The sequence below is a fragment of the Salvelinus alpinus genome, chromosome 1 (assembly GCF_045679555.1).
Source record: "Salvelinus alpinus chromosome 1, SLU_Salpinus.1, whole genome shotgun sequence".
NCBI classification, from domain to species: Eukaryota; Metazoa; Chordata; class Actinopteri; order Salmoniformes; family Salmonidae; genus Salvelinus; species Salvelinus alpinus.
Window position 1 is genome coordinate 7,979,127 of NC_092086.1, and position 13,622 is coordinate 7,992,748.

Below are 13,622 nucleotides of genomic sequence, written 5' to 3' on the forward strand. Positions count from 1 at the left end.
TGAAACATACTGACCTTTCTGACCCTGTCCCATGGCCCTACTTCACTGTGTTATAATGGACCTTAAGCTTGTTATGTCACCTCTGTAACCAGCTATCAAACATAATGACCTTTCTGACCCTGTCCCATGGCCCTACTTTCTATAACTGAACATTTAAATTCCTCTACGAGTTTTGTTTAGTGTCCACTTACTTATTTATTGATGTCTTTGTTGTATATTGGGGTTGTGCCGCAGAGCATCATGGGGGTTTGTATGTGTTGAGATGATCACGTTCCAGATAAATGGTTGAACTGATTCCTGTCTCCCGTCTCATCATTATTGAATTGTTATACAGATGAGGTAATGAAACCCACAAAACATAACAAAAGATTGAGTAAGTCTGAATCTACAGGAACTATTCTTTCTGTTTTCACATTTCAGATCTTACAACGCATGGATCGGTATTTTACTTCTTTCTGGAAGAAGTCGGTTTTTCAACTGTTTGAAAATGTTATTTTATGTGGTACAGTCTAGGCTACTGTTAGCACAGTGTATTGAGGCAAGTGCATAGTGGAGCTAACTAGGGAAAGAGAGTTAATATCGTCATGGATGGCAGAAAAGGACTCAAGACAGATGTCTGAGCGGGAAAAAATGTGATTAAAAAAGGGAGGAATATACAAGGAAAGGACATCAATTAACTTCTTGTGGATCAGTTGGACGCTAGTGTCCCATCTCGACAACTTCCGGTGAAATTGCAGAACACAAAATTAAAATTAAAGAAATAGTAATATTCAACATTCATGAAAATACAAGTGTTATACATGAGTTAAAAGCTTAACTTCTTGTTAATCCAGCCGTGGTGTCAGATTTCATAAAGTCTTTATGGTGAAAGCACACCATGCGATTGATTATCTGAGGATAGCGCCCAGCACACAAATGCATTGAAAACATTTTCCAAACAGGCAGATGCGTCACGGAAGTCAGAAATAGCAATAAAATAAATCACTTACCTTTGAAAGTCTTCTTCTGTTGGCAATCCAAAAGGTCCCAGCGACATCACAAATGGTCCTTTTGTTCGATAAAGTCCTTCTTTATATCCCCAAAAACTCAGTTTAGCTGGCACACTTCATTCAATAATCCACCGGTTTCCCTCCATCAAAATGAATCCCAAACGTTACCAATAAACTTCTCCAAACAAGTCAAACAACGTTTATAATCAAACCTCAGGCACCCTAATACATAAATAAATGATACAATTTAAGACGGAGAATTGTTATTGTCATTACCGGAGATAAACAACAAAGTACACACATTCACCGGAACGCGCTATACAGCCAAAATGGGAGCCACTTAGAAAAATGACAAATTCTAGCTCATTTTTCCAAAAACAAGCCTGAAACTCTTTCTATAGACGGATGACATCTAGTGGAAGCCCTAGGAACTGCAATCTGGGAGGTATTTCTTTGATATTCCCATTGACAGGTATAGTAATTACTGTTGAGCCGAATTTTTTTGTCCTCGGGTTTTCGCCTGCCATATCAGTTCTGTTATACTCACAGAGATTATTCTAACAGTTTTCAAAACTATAGAGTGTTTTCTATCCAATACTACTATGCATATCCTAGCTTCTGGGCCTGAGTAACAGGCAGTTTACTTTGGGCACCTCAGTCATCCAAACCTCCGAATACTGCCCCCTAGCCTGAAAAAGTTAAACTGTAAAGAAGAACTTTGGAATTAAAAACTGCTAAATGAGCGAAGTGAATGAAGATCACGTGACTGAGGAAACTATTGCTGTGTGCGTGTGAGCTTGTCTGTTCGTGTGAGGTTGTGCGTATGTGTGCGTGTTGAGTGTGAGAGAGATGTAGTCTACTGGTTTATTATAAGTCTCCACTTCTCATTCTATTTAAGTATCTAGGCACATCGTTTGTCTCCATGGCAACATGGACAATACTGGTTAAAGCTGAATAGTTTAAGGATCTGAGATCATTCATTGTCTTCACCTCCTACTAACCAGAGTTTCTGTCACATGACGCTGGAGAGACGAAGCAGGTTTCCCCCATTCAAATATCAATATCAAACATTTAATATTTAACGGACATGGAAGGAGACAGGAACAGCGTCAGCAAACGAGTAACAGACAAAAACAATCAATGCAGCAGCAGGGAACAGAGCGGGGAACAGAGCAGGGAACAGAGCGGAGAACAGAGCGGGAAACAGAGCGGGGAACAGAGCGGGGAACAGAGCGGGGAACAGAGCTGGGAACAGAGCGGGGAACAGAGCAGGGAACAGAGCGGGGAACAGAGCAGGGAAAGGAGCGGGGAACAGAGCGGGGAACAGAGCGGGGAACAGAGCGGGGAACAGAGCGGGGAACAGAGCGGGGAACAGAGCGGGGAACAGAGCAGGGAACAGAGCAGGGAACAGAGCAGGGAACAGAGCGGGGAACAGACAAATATAGGGGAGGAAATAAACAGGTGATGAGGCAGTCCAGGTGAGTCCAATATCGCTGATGCGCGTGAAAGCAGATGTGCGTAATGGATGATAGGAGTGGTGATGCAGGTCAGCCTGGCGCCCTCAAGGTGGGGGGGAGGGGGGGCAGATGTGACAGTTTCAGTAAACCAGCTGATAAACTACACAACACAGCTTTATAAGAACACTAGAAGAAGGAGAAAACATGTATAAACTACACAACACAGCTTTATAAGAACACTAGAAGAAGGAGACAACATGTATAAACTACACAACACAGCTTTATAAGAACACTAGAAGAAGGAGACAACATGTATAAACTACACAACACAGCTTTATAAGAACACTAGAAGAAGGAGAAAACATGTATAAACTACACAACACAGCTTTATAAGAACACTAGAAGAAGGAGACAACATGTATAAACTACACAACACAGCTTTATAAGAACACTAGAAGAAGGAGACAACATGTATAAACTACACAACACAGCTTTATAAGAACACTAGAAGGAGGAGACAACATGTATAAACTACACAACACAGCTTTATAAGAACACTAGAAGAAGGAGACAACATGTATAAACTACACAACACAGCTTTATAAGAACACTAGAAGAAGGAGACAACATGTATAAACTACACAACACAGCTTTATAAGAACACTAGAAGGAGGAGACAACATGTATAAACTACACAACACAGCTTTATAAGAACACTAGAAGAAGGAGACAACATGTATAAACTACACAACACAGCTTTATAAGAACACTAGAAGAAGGAGATGTATAAACTACACAACACAGCTTTATAAGAACACTAGAAGGAGGAGACAACATGTATAAACTACACAACACAGCTTTATAAGAACACTAGAAGGAGGAGACAACATGTATAAACTACACAACACAGCTTTATAAGAACACTAGAAGAAGGAGACAACATGTATAAACTACACAACACAGCTTTATAAGAACACTAGAAGAAGGAGACAACATGTATAAACTACACAACACAGCTTTATAAGAACACTAGAAGAAGGAGACAACATGTATAAACTACACAACACAGCTTTATAAGAACACTAGAAGAAGGAGACAACATGTATAAACTACACAACACAGCTTTATAAGAACACTAGAAGGAGACAACATGTATAAACTACACAACACAGCTTTATAAGAACACTAGAAGAAGGAGACAACATGTATAAACTACACAACACAGCTTTATAAGAACACTAGAAGGAGACAACATGTATAAACTACACAACACAGCTTTATAAGAACACTAGAAGAAGGAGACAACATGTATAAACTACACAACACAGCTTTATAAGAACACTAGAAGGAGGAGACAACATGTATAAACTACACAACACAGCTTTATAAGAACACTAGAAGGAGGAGACAACATGTATAAACTACACAACACAGCTTTATAAGAACACTAGAAGGAGGAGACAACATGTATAAACTACACAACACAGCTTTATAAGAACACTAGAAGGAGGAGACAACATGTATAAACTACACAACACAGCTTTATAAGAACACTAGAAGAAGGAGACAACATGTATAAACTACACAACACAGCTTTATAAGAACACTAGAAGAAGGAGAAAACATGTATAAACTACACAACACAGCTTTATAAGAACACTAGAAGAAGGAGACAACATGTATAAACTACACAACACAGCTTTATAAGAACACTAGAAGAAGGAGACAACATGTATAAACTACACAACACAGCTTTATAAGAACACTAGAAGAAGGAGAAAACATGTATAAACTACACAACACAGCTTTATAAGAACTCTAGAAGAAGGAGAAAACATGTATAAACTACACAACACAGCTTTACAAGAACACTAGAAGAAGGAGAAAACATGTATAAACTACACAACACAGCTTTATAAGAACACTAGAAGAAGGAGACAACATGTATAAACTACACAACACAGCTTTATAAGAACACTAGAAGGAGGAGATGTATAAACTACACAACACAGCTTTACAAGAACACTAGAAGAAGGAGAAAACATGTATAAACTACACAACACAGCTTTATAAGAACACTAGAAGGAGGAGATGTATAAACTACACAACACAGCTTTACAAGAACACTAGAAGAAGGAGACAACATGTATAAACTACACAACACAGCTTTATAAGAACACTAGAAGAAGGAGACAACATGTATAAACTACACAACACAGCTTTATAAGAACACTAGAAGAAGGAGACAACATGTATAAACTACACAACACAGCTTTATAAGAACACTAGAAGGAGACAACATGTATAAACTACACAACACAGCTTTATAAGAACACTAGAAGAAGGAGAAAACATGTATAAACTACACAACACAGCTTTATAAGAACACTAGAAGGAGGAGACAACATGTATAAACTACACAACACAGCTTTATAAGAACACTAGAAGAAGGAGACAACATGTATAAACTACACAACACAGCTTTATAAGAACACTAGAAGAAGGAGACAACATGTATAAACTACACAACACAGCTTTATAAGAACACTAGAAGGAGGAGACAACATGTATAAACTACACAACACAGCTTTATAAGAACACTAGAAGAAGGAGACAACATGTATAAACTACACAACACAGCTTTATGAGAACACTAGAAGGAGGAGACAACATGTATAAACTACACAACACAGCTTTATAAGAACACTAGAAGGAGGAGACAACATGTATAAACTACACAACACAGCTTTATAAGAACACTAGAAGAAGGAGACAACATGTATAAACTACACAACACAGCTTTATGAGAACACTAGAAGAAGGAGACAACATGTATAAACTACACAACACAGCTTTATAAGAACACTAGAAGAAGGAGACAACATGTATAAACTACACAACACAGCTTTATAAGAACACTAGAAGAAGGAGACAACATGTATAAACTACACAACACAGCTTTATAAGAACACTAGAAGAAGGAGACAACATGTATAAACTACACAACACAGCTTTATAAGAACACTAGAAGAAGGAGACAACATGTATAAACTACACAACACAGCTTTATAAGAACACTAGAAGAAGGAGACAACATGTATAAACTACACAACACAGCTTTATAAGAACACTAGAAGGAGACAACATGTATAAACTACACAACACAGCTTTATAAGAACACTAGAAGGAGGAGACAACATGTATAAACTACACAACACAGCTTTATAAGAACACTAGAAGAAGGAGACAACATGTATAAACTACACAACACAGCTTTATAAGAACACTAGAAGGAGGAGACAACATGTATAAACTACACAACACAGCTTTATAAGAACACTAGAAGAAGGAGACAACATGTATAAACTACACAACACAGCTTTATAAGAACACTAGAAGAAGGAGACAACATGTATAAACTACACAACACAGCTTTATAAGAACACTAGAAGAAGGAGACAACATGTATAAACTACACAACACAGCTTTATAAGAACACTAGAAGAAGGAGACAACATGTATAAACTACACAACACAGCTTTATAAGAACATTAGAAGAAGGAGACAACATGTATAAACTACACAACACAGCTTTATAAGAACACTAGAAGGAGGAGATGTATAAACTACACAACACAGCTTTATAAGAACAATAGAAGAAGGAGGAGACAACATGTATAAACTACACAACACAGCTTTATGAGAACACTAGAAGAAGGAGACAACATGTATAAACTACACAACACAGCTTTATAAGAACACTAGAAGAAGGAGACAACATGTATAAACTACACAACACAGCTTTATAAGAACACTAGAAGGAGGAGACAACATGTATAAACTACACAACACAGCTTTATAAGAACACTAGAATGAGACAACATGTATAAACTACACAACACAGCTTTATAAGAACACTAGAAGGAGGAGACAACATGTATAAACTACACAACACAGCTTTATAAGAACACTAGAAGGAGGAGACAACATGTATAAACTACACAACACAGCTTTATAAGAACACTAGAAGGAGACAACATGTATAAACTACACAACACAGCTTTATAAGAACACTAGAAGAAGGAGACAACATGTATAAACTACACAACACAGCTTTATAAGAACACTAGAAGGAGACAACATGTATAAACTACACAACACAGCTTTATAAGAACACTAGAAGGAGGAGACAACATGTATAAACTACACAACACAGCTTTATAAGAACACTAGAAGAAGGAGACAACATGTATAAACTACACAACACAGCTTTATAAGAACACTAGAAGGAGGAGACAACATGTATAAACTACACAACACAGCTTTATAAGAACACTAGAAGGAGGAGACAACATGTATAAACTACACAACACAGCTTTATAAGAACACTAGAAGGAGGAGACAACATGTATAAACTACACAACACAGCTTTATAAGAACACTAGAAGAAGGAGACAACATGTATAAACTACACAACACAGCTTTATAAGAACACTAGAAGGAGGAGACAACATGTATAAACTACACAACACAGCTTTATAAGAACACTAGAAGGAGGAGACAACATGTATAAACTACACAACACAGCTTTATGAGAACACTAGAAGGAGGAGACAACATGTATAAACTACACAACACAGCTTTATAAGAACACTAGAAGGAGGAGACAACATGTATAAACTACACAACACAGCTTTATAAGAACACTAGAAGGAGGAGACAACATGTATAAACTACACAACACAGCTTTATAAGAACACTAGAAGGAGGAGACAACATGTATAAACTACACAACACAGCTTTATAAGAACACTAGAAGAAGGAGACAACATGTATAAACTACACAACACAGCTTTACAAGAACACTAGAAGAAGGAGAAAACATGTATAAACTACACAACACAGCTTTATAAGAACACTAGAAGGAGACAACATGTATAAACTACACAACACAGCTTTATAAGAACACTAGAAGAAGGAGACAACATGTATACCTTTACATCTACCTTACCAATACCTTCCTCCATGTCTCATATTCACTGTCATCTTTCTACCTTCCTCCATGTCTCATATTCACTGTTATCTTTCTACCTTCCCAATACCTTCCTCCATGTCTCATATTCACTGTTACCTTTCTACCTTCCCCCATGTCTCATATTCACTGTTATCTTTCTACCTTCCCAATACCTTCCTCCATGTCTCATATTCACTGTTATCTTTCTTCCTTCCCAATACCTTCCCCCATGTCTCATATTCACTGTTATCTTTCTACCTTCCCAATTCCTTCCCCCATGTCTCATTACATTTACATTTAAGTCATTTAGCAGACGCTCTTATCCAGAGCGACTTACAAATTGGAAAGTTCATACATATTCATCCTGGTCCCCCCGTGGGGAATGAACCCACAACCCTGGCGTTGCAAGCGCCATGCTCTACCAACTGAGCCACACGGGATCACGTCATATTCACTGTTATCTTTCTACCTTCCTCCATGTCTCATATTCACTGTTATCTTTCTGCCTTCCCAATACCTTCCCCCACAGAGAAGGCTTGATGTGGTGTGCAGCATAGAGTTTATAGTCCTTTAGTCTCTATGGGCCAGATGTCCGGTTAGTGAGGGCCACAGCATAGTCCTTTAGTCTATATGGGCCAGATGACCAGTTGGTGAGGCCCACAGCATAGTCCTTTAGTCTCTATGGGCCAGATGGCCAGTTGCTGAGGGCCACAGCATAGTCCTTTAGTCTCTATGGGCCAGATGGCCAGTTGGTGAGGGCCACAGCATAGTCATTTAGTCTCTATGGGCCAGATAGCCAGTTGGTGAGGGCCACAGCATAGTCATTTAGTCTCTATGGGCCAGATGGCCAGTTGGTAAGGGCCATAGCATAGTCCTTTAGTCTCTATGGGCCATATGGCCAGTTGGTGAGGGCCACAGCATAGTCCTTTAGTCTCTATGGGCCAGATGGCCAGTTGGTGAGGGCCACAGCATAGTCCTTTAGTCTCTATGGGCCAGATGGCCAGTTGGTGAGGGCCACAGCATAGTCATTTAGTCTCTATGGGACAGATAGCCAGTTGGTAAGGGCCACAGCATAGTCCTTTAGTCTCTATGGACCAGGTGGCCAGTTGGTAAGGGCCACAGCATAGTCCTTTAGTCTCTATGGGCCAGATGGCCAGTTGGTGAGGGCCACAGCATAGTCCTTTAGTCTCTATGGGCCAGATGGCCAGTTGGTGAGGGCCACAGCATAGTCCTTTATTCTCTATGGGCCAGATGGCCAGTTGGTGAGGGACACAGCATAGTCCTTTAGTCTATATGGGCCAGATGCTCAGTTGGTGAGGGCCACAGCATAGAGAAATAAACTGTTCAGATGGGCGCCTATAACATCCAATCACAGAGGTTTACAAGCAGCTGAGAGTTGCAACTTCCATTGCTAATAACTCAAACTGCCTTGGTTTAGATAAAAGACAATCTCTGTACAGATGTAGGATCTTAATTTGACCATCCTGTTGCAGGACAACGTTGCTACAATGGAGTTATTTTCAAACTTGTATTGTGTTTGACATTTAAAACGGCTTTTGAAGTTTGTAATAGAGGCTACTTCCTCTGCAAGACAACCGGTCATCATCACGTGACTGTCAGAAGTGATGTGATTTCCTCATAGGGAATTAAAAACGTGTTTGAAGCCTACGCATCACGTGACTGTCAGAAGTGATGTGATTTCCTCATAGGAAAATAAAAGGCTGTTTGAAGCCTACGCAGTTTCAAAATGGCTGTTGAAACTGTCGCAAACATTTGTCAGCAACATTAGAAGTGGGATAAATGTGTTGATTTGAAAGAAAGACGTGCAGACTGGTAAGTCTACTATAGGCTACATAGAACTATTATAAAGTTAGGTTGTGGTCAGACAACGCTTGAGTTATGATCCTTTATCATGCTGACTGACCTGAAGGTCTCTGTAGGAAATGTTGTGAAAATATCAGGCCTAGGCTACATGCTCTGGTATTTAGACTGACAACTGATTTGAAGGTGATAAGTCCTGCTACTGATAGCTTATGTGAACGGATCTGAACAGGTTTAGGCTGGTCATCTATTATATGTTGGCTATATCTGAGGTATAGACCTTGATCTGCATATCACTAACAACCCACTACTATACATTATAACCTAGCCTACTTTACATAATTTAAAATATCTTACTTGTTGCAAACCATTCTGAATGGATCAATGATTTCCCCCTCAGATCAATCATGTCCGTTTTAGCCCTTCTGTCTACATTCTCAGATACGTTTAGAAAACAACAGATTGAAAGACAATAAATATCCTGTTAGTGAATACAAATAATTGTTAGACATCAACTTGTGTTGCTGTACTGTCTATAACTACCTTAACAAACAGTGACTTATTATTATTATTATTGTTGCTGTACTGTCTATAACTACCTGTAACAGTCCTGACCTGTTTTATGTTGTTTTTTATGTGTTTATGGTCAGGGCATGTGTTTTGGGTGGGCAGTCTATGTAAGTTTATGTTCAGGTTCCGTTCGTTTACGTTTGTCTATGTAAGTTTATGTTCAGGTTCCGTTCGTTACGTTTTGTTATTTTGTAAGTTTTGAAAGTGTTTTGTTTTTGTTTAGTCGACGTCTTATTTGTAATAAAGATGGCATATTTCCCTGACTCCGCATTTTGGTTAGAAGATCCTTCTCTCCTCACCTCATCTGAGGATGAGGAAAGCGACAGTCCTTACAGAATCACCCACCAACAAAATGTGACCAAGCGGTATGGGAATGCTCGACGGAGCAACAAGGATTTCTGGACTTGGGAGGAGATCCTGTCTGGTAGAGGACCCTGGGCGCAAACTGGAGAATATCGCTGCTCTCGTGAGAAGAGTGAGGCAGCCACAGCCCAGGAGCGGTGGTTTAAGGAGGCAGCTAGGAGACGTGGATGGAAGCCGGAGAATCAAGCTCGAAACCGGAATTATGAGGGGACACGTCTTGCACGGAAGCCCGAAAAGCCTGTGAGTAACTCCCAAAAATTTCTTGGGGGGGGGCTAAAGGGTAGTGGGCCAAGGGCAGGTAGGAGACCTGCGCCCACTTCCCAGGCTAACCGTGGAGAGCGGGAGTACGGGCAGACACCGTGTTACGCAGTAGAGCGCACGGTGTCTCCTGTACGTGTGCATAGCCCAGTGCGGGTTATTCCACCTCCCCGCACTGGTAGGGCTAGATTGGGCATTGAGCCAGGTGTCATGAGGCCGGCTCAACGCGTCTGGTCTCCAGTGCGTCTCCTCGGGCCGGCATACATGGCACCTGCCTTACGCATGGTTTCCCCGGTTCGCCTACACAGCCCGGTGCGGGTTATTCCACCTCCTCGTACTGGGCGGGCGACCGGGAGCATTCAACCAGGTAAGGTTGGGCAGGCTCAATGCTCAAGAGAGCCAGTACGCCTGCACGGTCCGGTATTTCCGGCGCCACCTCCCCGCCCCAGCCTAGTACCTACAGTGCCTACATTACGCACTAGGCTACCAGTGCATTTCCAGAGCCCTGTTCCTCCTCCACGCACTCTCCCTATAGTGCGTGTATCCAGTTCAGTGCCTCCAGTTCCGGCCCCACGCACTAAGCTACCAGTGCGTCTCCAGAGCCCTGTACACACTGTTTCTTCTCCCCCTACTAATCCTGATGTGCTTGCCCTCAGCCCGGTGTCACCAGTGCCGGTACCTCGCACCAGGTATAGAGTGGGCTTTGAGAGTCCAGTGTGCCCTGTCCCTGCTCCCCGCACTAGTATGAAGGTGCGTGTCCTTAGCCCGGTGCCTCCAGTTCCGGCACCACGCACCAGGTCTACAGTGCGCCGTATCCGGCTAGAGCCATCCGTCTCACCAGCGCCATCTGAGCCATCCGTCTCCCCAGCGCCATCTGAGCCATCCGTCTCCCCAGCGCCATCTGAGCCATCCGTCTCCCCAGCGCCATCTGAGCCATCCGTCTCCCCAGCGCCATCTGAGCCATCCGTCTCCCCAGCGCCGTCTGAGCCATCCGTCTGCCAGGAGCCTGCAAAGCCGCCCGTCTGCCATGAGCCTGCAAAGCCGCCCGTCTGCCATGAGCCTACAGAGCCGTCAGCCAGACAGGAGCCGCTAGAGCCATCAGCCAGACAGGAGCCGCTAGAGCCGTCAGCCAGACAGGATCTGCCAGAGCCGCCAACCAGACAGGATCTGCCAGAGCCGCCAACCAGACAGGATCTGCCAGAGCCGCCAACCAGACAGGATCTGCCAGAGCCGCCAACCAGACAGGATCTGCCAGAGCCGCCAACCAGACAGGATCTGCCAGAGCCGCCAACCAGACAGGATCTGCCAGAGCCGCCAGCGAGCCATGAGCAGCCAGAGCCGTCAGAGCGCCATGAGCAGCCAGAGCCGTCAGAGCGCCATGAGCAGCCAGAGCCGTCAGAGCGCCATGAGCAGCCAGAGCCGTCAGAGCGCCATGAGCAGCCAGAGCCGTCAGAGCGCCATGAGCAGCCAGAGCCGTCAGAGCGCCATGAGCAGCCAGAGCCGTCAGAGCGCCATGAGCGTCGAGAGCCGTCAGCCTGCCATGAGCGTCGAGAGCCGTCAGCCTGCCATGAGCGTCGAGAGCCGTCAGCCTGCCATGAGCGTCGAGAGCCGTCAGCCTGCCATGAGCGTCGAGAGCCGTCAGCCTGCCATGAGCGTCGAGAGCCGTCAGCCTGCCATGAGCGTCGAGAGCCGTCAGCCTGCCATGAGCGTCGAGAGCCGTCAGCCTGCCATGAGCGTCGAGAGTCGTCAGTCAGCCATGAGCTGCCCTTCAGCCTGAAAAGGCTAGATACCCAGAACTGCCCATCAGTCCAGAGCTGTCTCTCTGTCCGGAGCTGCCTTTCAGTCCGGAGTTGCCCCTCTATCCTGATCTCCCTCTCTATCTTTATCTACTTCTATATTCTTATCTATCCCTCTGTCTTGATTTATCTCTCTGTCCCGGTGCTGCCCCTTGTCCCGGTGCTGCCCCTTGTCCCGGTGCTGCCCCTTATTCCGGTGCTGGTCCTTATCCTGGTGCTGCCCCTTGTTCTGGTGCTGCCCCTTGTCCCGGTGCTACCCCTTGTCCCGGTGCTACCCCTTGTCCCGGTGCTGCCCCTTGTCCCGGTGCTAGCTGTTTATTTAGGGGATGGTAGTGTTAGGGTGGTCAGTAGAAGGGGTAGACAGAAGAGGGGAGTGACTATGGTGGTATGGGGACAGCGTCCTGAGCCGGAACCACCACCGTGGTCAACTGCCCACCCGGACCCTCCCCTGGACTTTGTGCTTGTGCGCCCGGCGTGCGCATCTTGAGGGGGGGGTACTGTAACAGTCCTGACCTGTTTTATGTTGTTTTTTATGTGTTTATGGTCAGGGCATGTGTTTTGGGTGGGCAGTCTATGTTATCTGTTTCTATGTTGGTTTTGGGTTACCTGGTATGGCTCTTGATTAGAGGCAGGTGGTTTGCATTTTCCTCTAATTAAGAGTCATATTTAGGTAGGGCGTTCTCACTGTTTGTTTGTGGGTGATTGTCTCCTGTGATGTCTTCGTCGTTGTCGATGTGTTTTTCACTTTCGGAGCTGTTTGGCTGTTCGTGTGTTTTGATGTAACGTTCCTGTTCGTGAGTTTACGTTTGTCTATGTAAGTTTATGTTCAGGTTCCGTTCGTTACGTTTTGTTATTTTGTAAGTTTTGAAAGTGTTTTGTTTTTGTTTAGTCGACGTCTTATTTGTAATAAAGATGGCATATTTCCCTGACTCCGCATTTTGGTTAGAAGATCCTTCTCTCCTCACCTCATCTGAGGATGAGGAAAGCGACAGTCCTTACACTACCTTAACAAACAGTGACTTATTATTATTATTATTGTTGCTGTACTGTCTATAACTACGTTAACAAACAGTGACTTATTATTATTATTATTATTGTTGCTGTACTGTCTATAACTACCTTAACAAACAATGACTTATTATTATTATTATTGTTGTTGCTGTACTGTCTATAACTACCTTAACAAACAGTGACTTATTATTATTATTATTATTGTTGCTGTACTGTCTATAACTACCTTAACAAACAGTGACTTATTATTATTATTATTATTGTTGCTGTACTGTCTATAACTACCTTAACAAACAGTGACTTATTATTGTTATTATTATTATTGTTGCTGTACTGTCTATAA

General features: G+C 42.8%; 4 protein-coding genes across 4 annotated transcripts in view; 3 read left to right on the top strand and 1 right to left on the bottom strand.

Moving 5' to 3' along the window:
• The window catches only part of LOC139531770 (NLR family CARD domain-containing protein 3-like), a 393,069-nt gene that overhangs the window by 260,732 nt on the left and 118,715 nt on the right, over positions 1 to 13,622 (top strand). The gene's annotated exons all lie outside the window — the stretch shown is intronic.
• Positions 1 to 13,622, top strand: part of LOC139537693 (NLR family CARD domain-containing protein 3-like) — a 426,333-nt gene that overhangs the window by 92,943 nt on the left and 319,768 nt on the right. The window lies entirely within an intron of this gene.
• LOC139540780 (NLR family CARD domain-containing protein 3-like) overlaps positions 1 to 13,622 on the bottom strand; it is a 301,765-nt gene that overhangs the window by 30,989 nt on the left and 257,154 nt on the right. The window lies entirely within an intron of this gene.
• Positions 9,159 to 13,622, top strand: part of LOC139568509 (NLR family CARD domain-containing protein 3-like) — a 44,441-nt gene continuing 39,977 nt past the window's right edge. Inside the window, exon 1 of the mRNA XM_071390416.1 lies at positions 9,159 to 9,293. The gene's annotated coding sequence lies outside the window, so the exon portion shown is untranslated. The remainder of the gene's footprint in view (positions 9,294 to 13,622) is intronic.